At 38.2% G+C, this 14670-nt stretch overlaps 1 long non-coding RNA gene across 1 annotated transcript; it reads right to left on the minus strand.

Moving 5' to 3' along the window:
- Positions 1-519: 519 nt before the first annotated feature.
- LOC135300081 (uncharacterized) lies at positions 520-1801 on the minus strand. Its single transcript, XR_010361959.1, has 3 exons — positions 1721-1801; positions 1527-1638; positions 520-644 (listed from the first exon to the last, which is right to left on the minus strand). It is a non-coding gene; the product is annotated as an uncharacterized LOC135300081 (long non-coding RNA).
- Positions 1802-14670: the final 12869 nt, after the last annotated feature.

A 14670-nucleotide genomic window follows, 5' to 3' on the forward strand; every position in this document is an offset into this window, starting at 1 on the left:
TGAAGAGATGTTGATACAAAGAGAGAAATACAGAAATACTGTCTAGAGCCCTACAGCTCCATATGGGCCATCATGGTTTTTGACATTCTTAGGGATCAGTTTCACAGCTGGCACAAAGACAAGGCATAACACATCCTTGTCCAGCTGTACATCAGCCCAGGATCCCAGATTTTCTTTGCAATACTGTCACATCACTTCAACTGCCTCTGCTCATAGCATCAGCTCATGAAATCAGCCTCCGGTCCTTGTTGTCAGTATAATTGAAGTTCTACTCATTGGTGTCACCTGAGACTCCACTATGAATTATGTGGAACTTCAATACTTTTATCCTCTGTGTATGCTACATGCTATTACCACAGTCTACCAAGGACCAGGTTAGTTTAGAAGCAATTTTTATTCAGGAGTATCTAAATAATAATTCTCTGCCTAGCCCTAGGCAGAAATTATTCATCTGTCAATATCCTTCCTTGTAAACCAGATTGAAGATAGTGTTTGGGAGAGGCATTAGTGGTTTCCAGAGGCAGATTTGCATTTGCATCAAAATATTTTAGAAGGTACTTACAGGTGCTGCATGGAGGAGCAACATAGAAGATTTGAGAACATTTCCTTTGACTTTACAGGTTGCATCTTAACTTTTCTGTCAGCTTGTGCAAAAGGAAAACCCAAGTAAGCTCAACACAAACTGCAAGTGTAAAGTTAATGTCAGAATTTTCCTGGTAAGAGAGCAGTTTATAGTGTTATAGAGAGAATAAGGGAAAATAGAGAGGCAGATGGAGCAAATATTAACACAGTAATCACTGCTGTCCTAATGATTCAGTCCAGGCTGTCCACTGACATAACACTGTGTTTCCATCCACTGCTTTCCTTGGAAGTTGTGCTTGGCATGGCTGCACTTTTAAGAGCATTTGGACAAATAAATAACATCCCTCTTCATTATTTATTTGCCTTAAAATTTTAATCAGTATTTGTGTAATCAGTAGTAATTTACTACATTCCTATTCAAAGAAATTGGCACAGTGTTTAAACATAATCACCCAATGTAGCTGTTTTATTTAAGTACTGGGTTCTAAATACACATAAATTCAGCAATTATCACTGGAACAAATTTTAGACTTTGAAGAGAATTATATGAGGAGGAGTTTTCTGTAGTTCAAATTGGAAAAACAAACTTCATTTGCCCAGCTGAGGAATCTGACTGTGCCTTTTATGCACATGCACTTGGTGTTTGATTTTTGAGTGAAAAATGTATAAAATTTTAGGAAGACTTTCAAGTGACAAAATGCAGGGCTTCCCTCAGCTGCATGTGAGTGCACTGTTTGGGTTGTGAGGTTACAAAATGTGCCTTTCCCTTTGATTGATTTTTCTTCTACATAAAACAGCCAAACGGAATAATAAATCAAATGCTGGTAGCATTTCCACCTTGTTTTTTTGTCCTGTGCTTACTAGGTATGGGCATCCTTGCCCATGGTGTCTGGAGGTCTTTGTTAAGTGTTTCTAACCCAATTTACAAGGAGGATCTTCTTCACCTGGGCTGGAGCTTTGTGAACGAGTCCTCTGCCACTCTGCACCGGAGCAGCTCAGGCGTGTGTCTTTTTACTGTGGTTGGTTAGAGCTGGAATAAAGTGCCAAAGTCAGCAGCTGAAATAAGTAGAGTAAATCAAGTTAAGAGGTAACAGGACAACATCTTGGAAAGGGAGGGAATACGGGGTAAAACCATTACCCAGAAGTTCAGGGTTAAGACGATGAGATATAAATGGATTGGTATTTCCTGGGTTTATAAGGGCAGACCCTGGTTTGTGACATCACCATCTGATGGCTTTTCATGTTGCCCTGTGCCTACTTGGGCTGCTGGGATGCCAGAGATCCTCCTTTCCCTTTGAAATCTACAAGAGTTTTATCTGAACATGAGGGATCAGATCCTTTACAACAACTTTAAAAAAACTCCAACTTTTGATGGTTGTCAGTCATTATTATTGATCAATATAAATTATATTCTTGTAGACTGGATCTTATATTCATCTACTGGATAAGTATGCTTCAGGCTTTGAAAGACACATGAACTTGAAATAATCTGGGTTTAATGCAAATTCCTAAGCATACACACTTCTGATTTGGTGTCTGGTTAGGTTGCTTTGTTCCCAACTAAGTGGAAATTTCCCTACAAATTATCTATGTTTTAATCAAGTCAAGGCACTTATTCTAAATTAATAGGTTTATAGTCTCACATTATGTTGAATTGGTGCACTCTGTAAAACATCTGAGTGATTGATGTTTAACAAATCTGGGAGAAGAAGTATTAATCTTCACAGTGAGAATTTTCAGCCTGCATGATATAAAGATAGGTGCCATAGTTTAACCCCAGCTGGCCACTCAACCCCACACAGCCTCTCACTCACTGCCCCCACAGCAGGATGGGGAGAGAATCAGAAAAGTAACAATGAGGAAGCTCATGGGTTGAGATAAAGACAGTTTTGAATAGGGAAAGGAAAAGCCACACATGCAAGGAAAATGTGATAAAGGAGCCTGAATTTAAATACAAGGATAATTCCTTCTCTTACTGAACAAACCTTAGTTGTGAGATGCCTGTTCCTAAATATTTTACTCAGCACTTTGGTCACATGAAAGATTCCTCCCTTCCACTGTGGAGATAGAGGTGGCTGGAAGCACGGAGCTCTCCAACACAGGATGGCCTGTAAATGTGATTCTTTCATGATTCTTGGGGAAACAATAGAAATGAGCAGCTAACAAAAGACCTAGATGTTCTACCCAGAAATCAATGAGGGATCATAGAAAGCTTCTAGGAAGAGAGATAAGCTATTTCACATTTTCCAGACTGAGCAAATCTGTTGGGTTGAAGATTCAGATCCAGAAGATAAGAGTTTCATCAATCTCCCTGCACCCTTGTCCTTAGGTTTATCAAGAACACTGGAAAACCAAGCCCACAAGGAATTAGCAAGTGAACAGAGAAACTTTTACCAGTTTGGCTTCATTCTCTTTAAGAAACGTTTTTCCTTGAATGAAGAAACTATTCATTTATGAGGTTTTGCTTTCTGAATGCCATTATGGACAAGAATTGGAATATTCCAAGGCTTGGTACAACTGTCTGTGGGGAAATAAGCACTTGTACCTTATCATCCGCTGCCTGTGACATACACAAAGGAGAAACTGCAAAATCTAAACATGCATCTGAAATGCTGTAAAATCAGTAGTACATGTTGAAGTTATCAATGCCTCCTCATAGAATGTGTTTTATATTGCCTGTCACTGCCATTATGGTAATGGCTCCTAAGAGCTGCAATAAGATTAATAATATGGTGTATGATTAAAATAAGGAATTGTGCTAAGGAATTGGTGTGTATTTTCAAAATTATTAGACGTAGTTGGAGACATAGCTGAAAGAAAGACTGTCTTCATATAACATATTGCCAGAACTAACTGCTTTGATTTCTTAAAACTAGATGATGATTGTTTGATCATTTTATTAAAAAAAAAAAAAAAAGTGTAGGTGTCAAAGAGTTTCCTTATGTCTAAACAAGTGTTATTAACTTCAATTATGGCTGCCAGGTGGAGAACTGTGCAGTTCTTTTACCATGTTTCAAAATATTTCATTTAGACATTTTGGAAAAACATACATCCCTATTCATAACCCCTGTTACTGTTCTGATTTATAGGTTCTGCTCCACTGTAAATCATTCAAAATGAAAAAAAAATTAAATTTTATGGCATCAAACTTATGTGGCATGGTGCCTGAGCAAAGGGCAGAAGGAATGTGATTCTTATACTGCCAGTTTCTATTGAACTTAATGTTTTTTAACAGATGGCTGAGATACACATAGAGAGAAATGTAGAGTATACTTATTCTTTATTTGGACTTTGAATTAAAAATAAAGCACTCTCTTCAATAATTTTTCCAGTTGTTTATGAAACTTTGACTGCTAAGTAATTTTTTTACCTTTTAAACTATGCAAATATTTGCAACTGAAACTCAGAAAATTTTGGTTTCAGGCCATGCACTTTAATTGCTGTGGATGGTTAAATGTATCATTCATTTAACCTGACAGGCTCTTGGAGAAAAAAGGGTTGTGATGTTGGAAGTGGCATAGGGAAAACTGTGAAATCCTATAATTTTTAAATGGAGAAAGAATCTTGAAATATATTAAAATCATGGCCTGTGTTATCTAGTACTGAAGTGGTTTGGATGAGGAGATATGATATTACATTCTTAAGACTTCTATATTCTTTGCTTTTCATGTTCCCCAGTAGAATACATCAATGCCAGTGAACATTACTGACCTGGCATGATTCCTGGCTCTGAAGTGGCTCATTTTTGGCACAAGAAATTTCTGCTCCAGTTTCTGAGAGTTTCCTGAAAGGCACAATGGCATTATAGCTTTAGGTGCAACTTTAACTCACACAACAATGCAGGAGTTGATCTTAAACTTTAGCTGAGCTAACAAGTAAAGTGATTCTTGGAGACTACAGCTCAGTACTTGCTAAAGGTATACTAGTCAGATATTCATGGATTTGAAACACTAGGAGACAAGACTGAAAGGCTCAAAATGGTGGAGACTTATCTTAGAAACGTGGAATCTGCACCTGACTGCATCTCAGATTTCTCTCCAGCCACAAAACCTCTTGTTTTAATAAGCTTCCCTTTGCTTTAGCTGGGAAACCTGTTCACAGCCTCATCCTGCATTTCTCAACCCAACCAAATCCCCATAACATGTGAGTGAATCCTTAGGACCATCCAGGCACATGAAAATCTGTCAGAAACTTTGAGACACTGTCTACACTTTTATCACTTGATGGGCACAGTCTTGGTCATATAAGAGATGACCAGAGCCCTTGAGCACTTCCTTACTGTAGCAAAGTGATTAATAATGAGTTAGGGAAATGAGTTAATATAATTTTATAAATTTTTATAAATGAGTTAATAATAATTTTAGGGAAACTGAGATACAGCCAATGGCAGACATTCTTGACTAGTATAGGGTGTGAAAGGCAGTCCCTAGTGGCAGAACTGCACCTGACCATACACCAGTCATCAAACCCTACTCCTTCCACATTGAATATGGGTAGTCTTTCAACTCTGGGAAATATTTTGACTTGAATGAAAAAAATTTGCTGAAAACTGTGCTAAAATGCAACAAAATGCATTTTCAGAAGGAAAGGATAGCTGAGCCTTGTCTTATTTTGTCTCTATTAAATTAATACAGTCAAATTAATTGTGTCTGATTTTTAAAATATGTTTAGATTATAAGATTGTGGTTTTCTGGTCACGTGCAACTCCATGTGTTACTTGTGTTAACAGAGAAATTTGCAGCCTTTTCTTTTATAGCAGGTATGATTTTATCTCACTTTTATTACAGGTAAGTTTCTTTGAAATACCTGTTTAACTTTACCAATAAAATGAAATGAATATTGAAATAGCTGATCTCTGTGTTGTAGGTAACAAAAACAATATAAATGTTAACAACATTCCCTTTAAATACAGAATCAACTATATTAAGTACCTTGGGGTTAAGATTTTAACTTCCTTAGATTTATGGTGAGAATTAAAACATCTCTTGTTACATTTGTAAACACAGAGCTCGTTAGATGGGAATTTCCTTTATCATTAATAGGTCACATTAATGTGATAAAAATGTCTGCACTCTCAATAAATTTTATTCTTATTTAAGCAGTTACCACATAAAGTGTTTATCCTTCAAAACTCTCAATAGCACTTTTATATCCTCCAATTGAAATAATAAAGAGCAAAGAATGAGAAGAAACAAATTAATCCTCTCCTGGGAAGCAGAAAGACAAGCACTGCCAGATTTTAAGTTGCAGCATTGATTTGTTAAGTTTTTTTTCTCTCTTTCCATGTTTTAAATGGGGAAATGAGTGCCAAAATTGCCTTGTAGGAAACACCTTTATGTAAAGGACCTGATACTTCCTTCTACTCTTCATCACTCTGTTAGCCAGAATAGGCATTTCTGAAATGGAAAGAGGAGTGAGTGTTATTTATTTTTGTGTGTGTTGATTATTATAACAACATAGAATGGAGGAAAGGCAAAATTGGAGGAGGTTCTATGCCCACAGAGAACTGATATGAAAGTGATCACCCACCAGCTTTTTCCTCAAAAGCTCTATCTTTCTGAAAACTTGGTCATACTTCATTATCTGTGTAGATTCCAGGTCTAGTTTCATTTGGAGTAAATTTCCTAATGGACACAAAGAGAAGAGTTGTCAAACCTTGTGTTGTCCAGGCAGTAACTCACAAAGCCTAAATCCAAAACATTCACAAATACAGAGAGAATTTGTTGGTGGTCTGCAGATCAGACTGATTAATCTGTGTGGAGTTTACTTCTGGTTTCTAGCTGCTGTTACATGTTAAACTCATCCACTGAGAAATGAAAATGCTCTCTGCAATTATAAAGTTATCTGGAAGAAAGGGGCCAATGGTATGTAAGATAACCAGAGCTGTGGTAGGATCTAAAAATGCTGTGGAAAAGCGGCATTGTTCAGAGTGGTGAATGAATGAATCAAAGAAATGAAATTGGCATTGGAACAATGAACTTCCAAGGACAGCAGGGAGGGAGGATCAGTGAGGAAAAGAGATGATGATGTCTGTGATCACTGGAAGCAATGTGTGTATCTGTATGGGTGTGTGAGTGCACATGAGAGACAGAGGAAATAGCAGGAGTGGATCACCCTTTTCAGCTCTGCACACTGAAAAGGGTGATCCACTGCTGATCCACTGCCCAGCCCTGAGCTGTGTGAGCTCAGTCCTCCTCCATTTTCTGACACCTCAGGTTGTGCCATCCACTGCCAGCCAGGCAGTGACTTCTAGGCAGTGGCTTCATAGGCACACACCCTACTAGGATTTTCTGGATTTCTCGTCCTCCCAAATGATATTTCTTGTAGGGTACGGGTAACAATATAGCAAAGCACAGCACCAGATTTCATGATTTAGTTTGTTTGTTTCATAAATGCCTTATTACACTTTGCAGGATGGAGCCTGAAGGAAATTTACTCCTTGACAGTAAGGCAGTAATAATCCACAATTAGAGTGGATTATTGATAGAACATAAAATTCTCATTTCCTTGAAAAGGTAAAATAAGAAGAGGTTTATTAAAAGCTTCTTTTCCCTTGGAATGTTGTCTAAAGATCTTCTTTTCAAAAGAGGATGAATGAGCCTGGACTTCTCCACACTGTCATGGTCATGTTCTTTTAAAATGCTAGGGAAAGCATAAGGCAATATCAGAATTTTATTTTTTTCCCTCAGTTTGGAGGATTAACTGCCAAAGGAGGGAATGATTTCTCCTTAATCACCACTATCTTAAATGTCTTCACTTACAGAATTCAAAAACAAGCAAAACTCAGGAGTTAGTTCTGCTGAGATCTTGTATCAAAGCTGAGACACTCACCTGGAAACCCAGAAAGGCTCCTTGGGCTGTGTCTGGTAGAATCAGTAACATAAAGCTGGCACACCGCTTAAAACAAAGCAAAAACTTTCTCAAGGGGTAGACAGATGCCTGCTAAGTATTCCGAATTTAGCAGGCTAACACTTTAGGCTATTCCCATGAGCTTTTAGCTTGGATCCATTATGCCCTGGAGGGGCCTGGTGAGGAGGTGCCCAGCAGGACCTGGGGGTGTCACACAGGAGGATCTCCGTGCCCTGGGCCGGCTGCAGCTGGGGCTTTTCCCTTTTGCATGAGGGTGTCTGTGTAGGCAGGACAAACGTCCTAGGGCCAGACTCGGAGCTCAATTATTTTCCTCACTGAGAAGATTTGCTAAGCCACTGCAGGAGCCACAGAGATTTGGACTCTCTGTCAATGGATATGAGGAGTGGGAATCAGAAGTAGCACGGACCCCCTCCAGCCTCATTTGGTCTGGATTTTGGACACTATTATCTCTGTCTATATCCTCTCCACATCTGCTGTGGAGCAGCACCATTAAGTCAGGCAATAACAGCAACTTTACAGTGGTTGCAAGAATTAGGGAAGGATGTTGATAAGTTTGATTTCCTTTTGTTGTGTTGTTAATTTTTAAAATTTTCTTTGAAAAGAAAGTACATAATATTTGTAATAAGAAACTTTTCATCCCAACAGAGGGAAACCAGATTTGTAATTAGGGACATGAATAAGATTTAACAGAAAGACCTTTCTCACAGAGGAAAACAAATGTGTATGAAAGAGCTTGAAATACAGGCAGATCAGAATTTTAGAGTGGTCCTTTAATAAAGATGGAAGAATTACCTGTACAAAATAGTAACCATACTCCCAAACTGCAGCCAGGAAAATGATTAGTTGCTATTGAGTTTGGAAGAGTAAGAACCTTTGGCAATTTAGTGCGAAAAAATACATTTTAAAATACAAAGGAATACATGGAAAACATTTTTTTATCTGGGGAACTAGAAATAATACACCTGCAAGTATAATGAATGGCATAATATTGGCACCACATGGGGCATTGAGCAATTTGTACCAGAGTTATAGGTTCTTTCTTGCCATTAATCTCAAATAAAATAAACATCAATTCCAAATCCTTGTACTTCTGGCTCTCATTTATTGTTCACCAACTCTTTTCCTTTGTGTTTTGTCTTTGCCAGCTCTTTCTGTTTCTCTTATGTTACTTGTCCATTCTCTTGGCTGTTTCCCTGGCTGTGCTCCATCTCCTTAGATTACCTTCAAAAAAAGGAAAAAAAAAGTACCTCATGTCCTGAACTACAAAAGCAGTCAAACATGTACCAGAATGTGGTTTGCTTCACTGATGGCTTTTCTTAAAAACACACTAAGTAGCAAATACTGGCTTGTAAGAGACTGTTGTGTGATCTGAGTAGCATGGGGGAATTCAGTAATGCATTTCATAAATTAGATGTTTATGTTCTTAAAACTTTGAATTAAGAAAAACAATCCAACAGAACATAAAAAAAGCCTTGCTTCTACTTTTTGAAATTTGCATCTTGGACTTATTCTGTTGCTCTGAGCATGTGTTTACTCTTGGTATTGTAGCTGTAATGATCGAATTCTTCAGTTTTTATGCAGACTGTGCTTTCTATTTTATTTCAGCATGAAGGAAACTCTTTGCTTTCTCCCCCTGAGCTCCCGTTACTGATTACTCATCTGGATGACTCCCTGGGGTAAGGATGCTGCAGTATAGCTACGATATGTGCAGTGAATTTATGTTCTCCTCTGATGGTACTGCTGTGCCTTGGATTTATATAAAAAGTTGCCAGAAGTCACCAACACTGACTCTGCTCTTCTAACCCTGGAATCATGCTAGCAAAATGAGAGTCAGCTCAGGCACAACGTAGTATGAGGAGCTGACACATTGCTGACCCAAGGGTAACAAGTGCCAGGGAAAATCAAAAAGCAATGTGTGCACTAGGCAGATGTAAATGTAGGATAACATGTAGTTCAACCACTTTAAAATCTCTAGAGATTTTAAAGGAAGAAGATTTGAATCAGAATTTCTTCTTTTCCAGGTAACTGTGCCAGCCATTGTATGCAGGAAGGGAGACCAAGCACGTAGGTTTTATTTTAAAATATTTATTCATATTTCATTAATTAATTGTTACTAACATTCTTCAGTTTGGTCACCAGGCCAAGGAAAAGCACTCTGTAAGTATTAAACCCTCACATATGACATGTACACAGTGGAGTCCCGATTTGGTTGACAGCTCCATTTCAAGGCTCTGCACACTGAAAAGGGTGATCCACTGCTGATCCACTGCCCAGCCCTGAGCTGTGTGAGCTCAGTCCTCCTCCGTTTTCTGACACCTCAGGCTGTGCCATCCACTGCCAGCCAGGCAGTGACTTCTAGGCAGTGGCTTCATAGGCACACACCCTACTAGGACAGCCTTAAGGACTTTCTCTCTGGAGCATATGGTATTTCTAAGAGAAAACAAACTTAAGTTCCTCGGTCTGTGGTTGCACAGCATGGTTATTTCAGTCAATAGATAGGAAAATACGATTTTCAGAATGAGAGTCCTACTATATTAGTCTGGTAAATCCCAGTGTTATGATACAAAAGAAAAACAATGTTCTTGTTATTTCTGGAGGCTTAAGGAGATTGCCTACCCTGGGATACAATGGTACTTTTCAGCTATTAAGGCTTCTAAAACTCATTGAAAATAGTCTTCCATTCCAAGAAAGGTTACATTGTGTTCTGCATGTATTAAGCAATGTTCTGAGGGTAAATTCAAGATACAATTATTTTATTCTTAATTAAAAAGAAAAAAGTAAAAAGGATTAGGTTCAGAGCTCTATAGTATTTACTTGGGTAAGTTGAATGAACAAGAATAAAATGCTGAACAAAAAATAAAAACAATCATCTGCGTTTCATGACAGAATTCAGGCAGCTGAGGATTAACAGGAGGAACAGTAGTCAGAGGAGGTAAATATCTAAATAATTATATTTGTGTCACCATCAGAGACTAAATTAAAAATTACGAGCAGATTCCTTAAGGGGAAAACAGAGAAACCAGAGCTGGCATAAAAACAAAGTCATAGGGCTATCTAGATGGGCTGCATTCTCAGTTGTGCTGGTCTGCACAATCATATGAGGTTCCAGTGTGTCATGTGGAGGATATGCAGAGGAAAATTAGCAAGTCATTAAGGAAATGACTGGTGAGCAGCTCATGATATACTGCCAACATCAGCTTATTTGCATTGCTGAAGGTTGAAACAAAATGCTACCTGTAGCCTACATGGGGGGAGAAGGATCTGCACTGATTATTAATCTATTTATACCTGTAGGCTGCAGTGTAGCTCTGATAGTGTAAATGGAAGTGGAGATAAAAAAGGAGATGAAAAATATAAGTGGCAGCAATTGACAGTCAAAGATAGAGTCATGATCCATTAAAATATGAGAAAGATTAAATTATCTGTAGGTATTGTTTACAATCAGCCCAAGCAGGACACAGCAATCTGCATCTAGATCTTATTTTAACTTCCGTTTTTGGATGACATTATTTTGTAGTGGTTTCTTTGCTTTCCTTTCAAGGTCAAAGCAAAACTGTTGCAAGATTGTCTCAATCAGAAGAGCATATATGGAGCGCTGTATGTCAGCATACAGAAGAGATTTTCATAGGCAATATGTGAAGGTGGGTGCTGGAATTGGAAACACCAGTGTGAAAATACCTTTGGTTACTTTTAAAAATCTTAATGCTAGTCTTCTGCAACAGCAAAGTGAAGACCTCCCCATTGTATGATTGGAATAAGTGATGTTTTTCTTCAGTGCCTGGTATAATGTTTAAAACTCTGCTCCCGTTCTTCTCATCCTAGCACATCCTTCACAAATTGTTTATTTTTATGTTGCTTAAGTCCCCGCTTACTTAAAAAGGTGACCACTGCATTATGACACAGGCAGAGAAGGTGCATGCAGGGAGTGTAACATTTACTAATTGCCCCACTTCTGAAGACAACTTATATATTCCTCCTCCACATGGGAATTAATTATAGCTGTTCCTCACATGAGGATAGCTGTGACCTTTTGCTCACTGAATACACTTGTGAGGGCATCTGTGCTGATCAATAATTAGTTAAGCACTTTGAAATGTTTTGGCCTGAAAGACACTGTATAAATAAATGTAGCATATCCTTCTTAACATATCTCACAATATTTGTTCTAGGATTTGATTTGTGGAAGATGCATTCTTTCACAGGGTTGGATTCTTCAGAATGTAAAGCCTATCTGGAGATGAATGAGGATTTGCTGGAAATATTAAGAATGTAGAAGACAAATCTGTTTAATAGGAATTCATGCACCAGGAAGAAATGAATTTATCCCATTTGCTTTTATGTATAGTACTTGATTTTTGTTGTATAACTCTCAATCTTTAAACAGAGTTTGTGGGCTATATCCAGGATCTAGTTCATCCCAAGTTCTGCAGCAACTCCACCAATGTTCTCTCACTTAAAAGATGACTGGTACCCAAGTACCCTTTGGTCCCTTATTTCAGCTTGCTACAGACCATTCTCTTCAGAATCCTTTGGTGATCTCTGTTCCTGGTCACTTCAGGACTGTAAGTTTCTGTTATTTTTTCACTGTGTCAGCTGCCTTTTCTGCAGCAGTCACACTGGCTATAGTATTTCTTTTCCCGGGCTTAGCATAGTTCCGCACCCATCCAGCTGTTTCCCTTGTGTCCTATAGAGTCTTTTCTATTAACTATGTCTTAGAATTTTAATGCTCAAGCCTGTTTCCTGATTTAGGTAAGCCTCAGTAAACCATTTATAACATATTTTTTCATACACAGATGAGGTACTGTTTCAGGTCTCCATTTTGTGCAGGTTTTAAGTCTGCCTGGACTTGTGTGAGATGCAATTACTCCTCTCCTGTTTCTGCAAATTTAACTTAGCAGATTTGTTATCAGTGACTCTATTATTTGAGCTCATCTGGATTTTGGACAGAGCAGAGGAATCCTCTCGATGAATGTCCCTGTAAGATGTTATGCTTGCTGGCCAAAGGGAACCATAAAAAGCACTTGAATGTTTGAACCCAGCCAGATGTGCCTGTGAGTTAGCAGCACACACAGTCAAAAGGGTTTCTGGCTAGCATGGAGCCATATTTAAGAGAAAAATAATAATAATAAAAAGTTTTAAAAGGACCTATGGGAAGCCAGTCCAAATTACCTGCATGAGATTCTAATTTCAGGCCACCAAGGAAAAAGATTTGTGTCTAGCTTAGCTCTGGGGTTGGTGGGCACAACTATTATTCCCATAGGGCTGAAAGTACAAAAATTTGATATACTTGGTCACACCTACTGCCACATTGCTCTGTAATCCCCAGGCTGGAGCAGGGAATGACTATGTGGCACCAGGCTACTTGAATTTTACACCCAAATTTACCACATGGTTTCTGCATGATTGGTGGCCTCCTGAGAATGCGTCTCTGTGGCTAAAGGGAAAAAAAGTGTACTGCCAAAGACAACATAAATATAATTATGTCTTGGGTTGGTATGAACAGCCTGAGAAAGACATTCAGAGCCTTCTGTCCTTGCAAATTTCTCTCATCTATTTGGGGGATTTTCCCTATTGTTATGTTCACAAGTCAACATAATAAGTTCCAGATTTTTTTCCTCATTAATTCCACTAAAGAAATTAACCGGGGGGAGCATTAAGTGTTTTCTCCTTTCCCTGAGAAAACAGTGTGATGATGCTAAACAGAGCTGTGGCAGCTGTGTTTGCTCGCTGTCCTCCCTGCTGTGTGTTGCTCAGGCCCAGGAGGCAGGCCAAGCATTTTCCCCCCAGGAAGGGCTGACATTCATGACAGAAGGATCTTCTCTTACATGTTATGAAAAATATCAAGGGAATTACCCAAACTGCACTAAGAACATCTTCAAATTCCTCTATAGCTTCTTCGTCTGAGTTTCTAAAGTCACACAGGGACAGTTCAGCTGCTTTGGACAAAGCTTGTAAGCTTGATGGGTGCCTTTGGTTGACCAGATTGTGACACTATCAGCAGCCTGGTCTTATTTTAAAAACTTCATAGCATTCATCATAGTAATTTTGAATATTTAGTACTATATTCTTAATTTATTTAGCCTCGTCATTTATGGATAAAATTTCCATTTTAAACGCTCATCAGTTTTAATTGGATGTTGACAGGCACTTGCTTTACCAATATGGTTAAACTCATATATATTTTTTTTCCCAAATATACAGTGTAGTTGTGGAAACTGCAAATGTAGCTCACTGTGCTTCATTAGAAAGAGAAGTATTTCACAGCTGAGTATTTTTATACTTGTTTATTGAAGAAAGTGGTAGGTGTTGAAATTTTTTAGAGAAAATCCAAGTATGCAATCATTATTAAAGTGCCCAACAGTATCAGTCTCTCTTTTAATTGCTGTTATTCAAGGTAGTTTTCAAACTGCTTCTCAATGTCAAACCATTTTCCAGAGATATTGACAAATGGAAGTAATATTATTTAAGGTCATAGCTTCTGTCAAAATGAATTCCATATGTCATTAGGTCAGGATTCATTTATGTCAAGGGAAGGGTCTGATCCTGTAAGTCTTGTGTACCAAGTAAATCCCTATTTCAGATGTTTGTTTTTTTTGCTGGCTGAGTTACATAAAGACTGGAATGCAAAGAGTTAATAATATGCAATCTCAAAATGAAGACTATTATCAGTAAGGGTTACAGCATCTTTTCCTGGTTTCTGACCTGATGTTTTACTTCAGGCTACAGAAGCCATAGGTAACACTCCAAGTAAATCACATTAACAGGTTCCCCAAAAGCGGTCAAATTACACGATTACTTAAGAAAACCCCTGGGTACATGTGTGCGCATAATGTGCTGTATCAATGCAAAAAAGACAGCAAGCAAGACTAAAAAAGCTATACTTTTTATTTTGCCAATGAATCTGTTGCACTTTGCAATGTTTAAGTGGGCTTATACAACATAAACATTTGGGACATTTAACATATCAAGCTCAAATAAAAATGACACGCAGATCGTTCACTTCTGAAGCTGCCTTGTGTTCAGTTATTGGAACACTCCATCTCTGTGGTTTCCGAAATATTATAAGTATATATTCCAGATTAAACTTTCTATTTTCCTCAAGGTAGTGTTGCTTTTCAGTCCTCAATGGCTTGGTTTTTACCTAAAGAATCAGGTCCTATCAGCAAAATCAAAGGCGATTACACAGCTCAGTAGTCATTTAGGATTTCTGTGGCTCAA

The sequence above is a fragment of the Passer domesticus genome, chromosome 4 (assembly GCF_036417665.1).
Source record: "Passer domesticus isolate bPasDom1 chromosome 4, bPasDom1.hap1, whole genome shotgun sequence".
Classification (NCBI taxonomy): Eukaryota; Metazoa; Chordata; class Aves; order Passeriformes; family Passeridae; genus Passer; species Passer domesticus.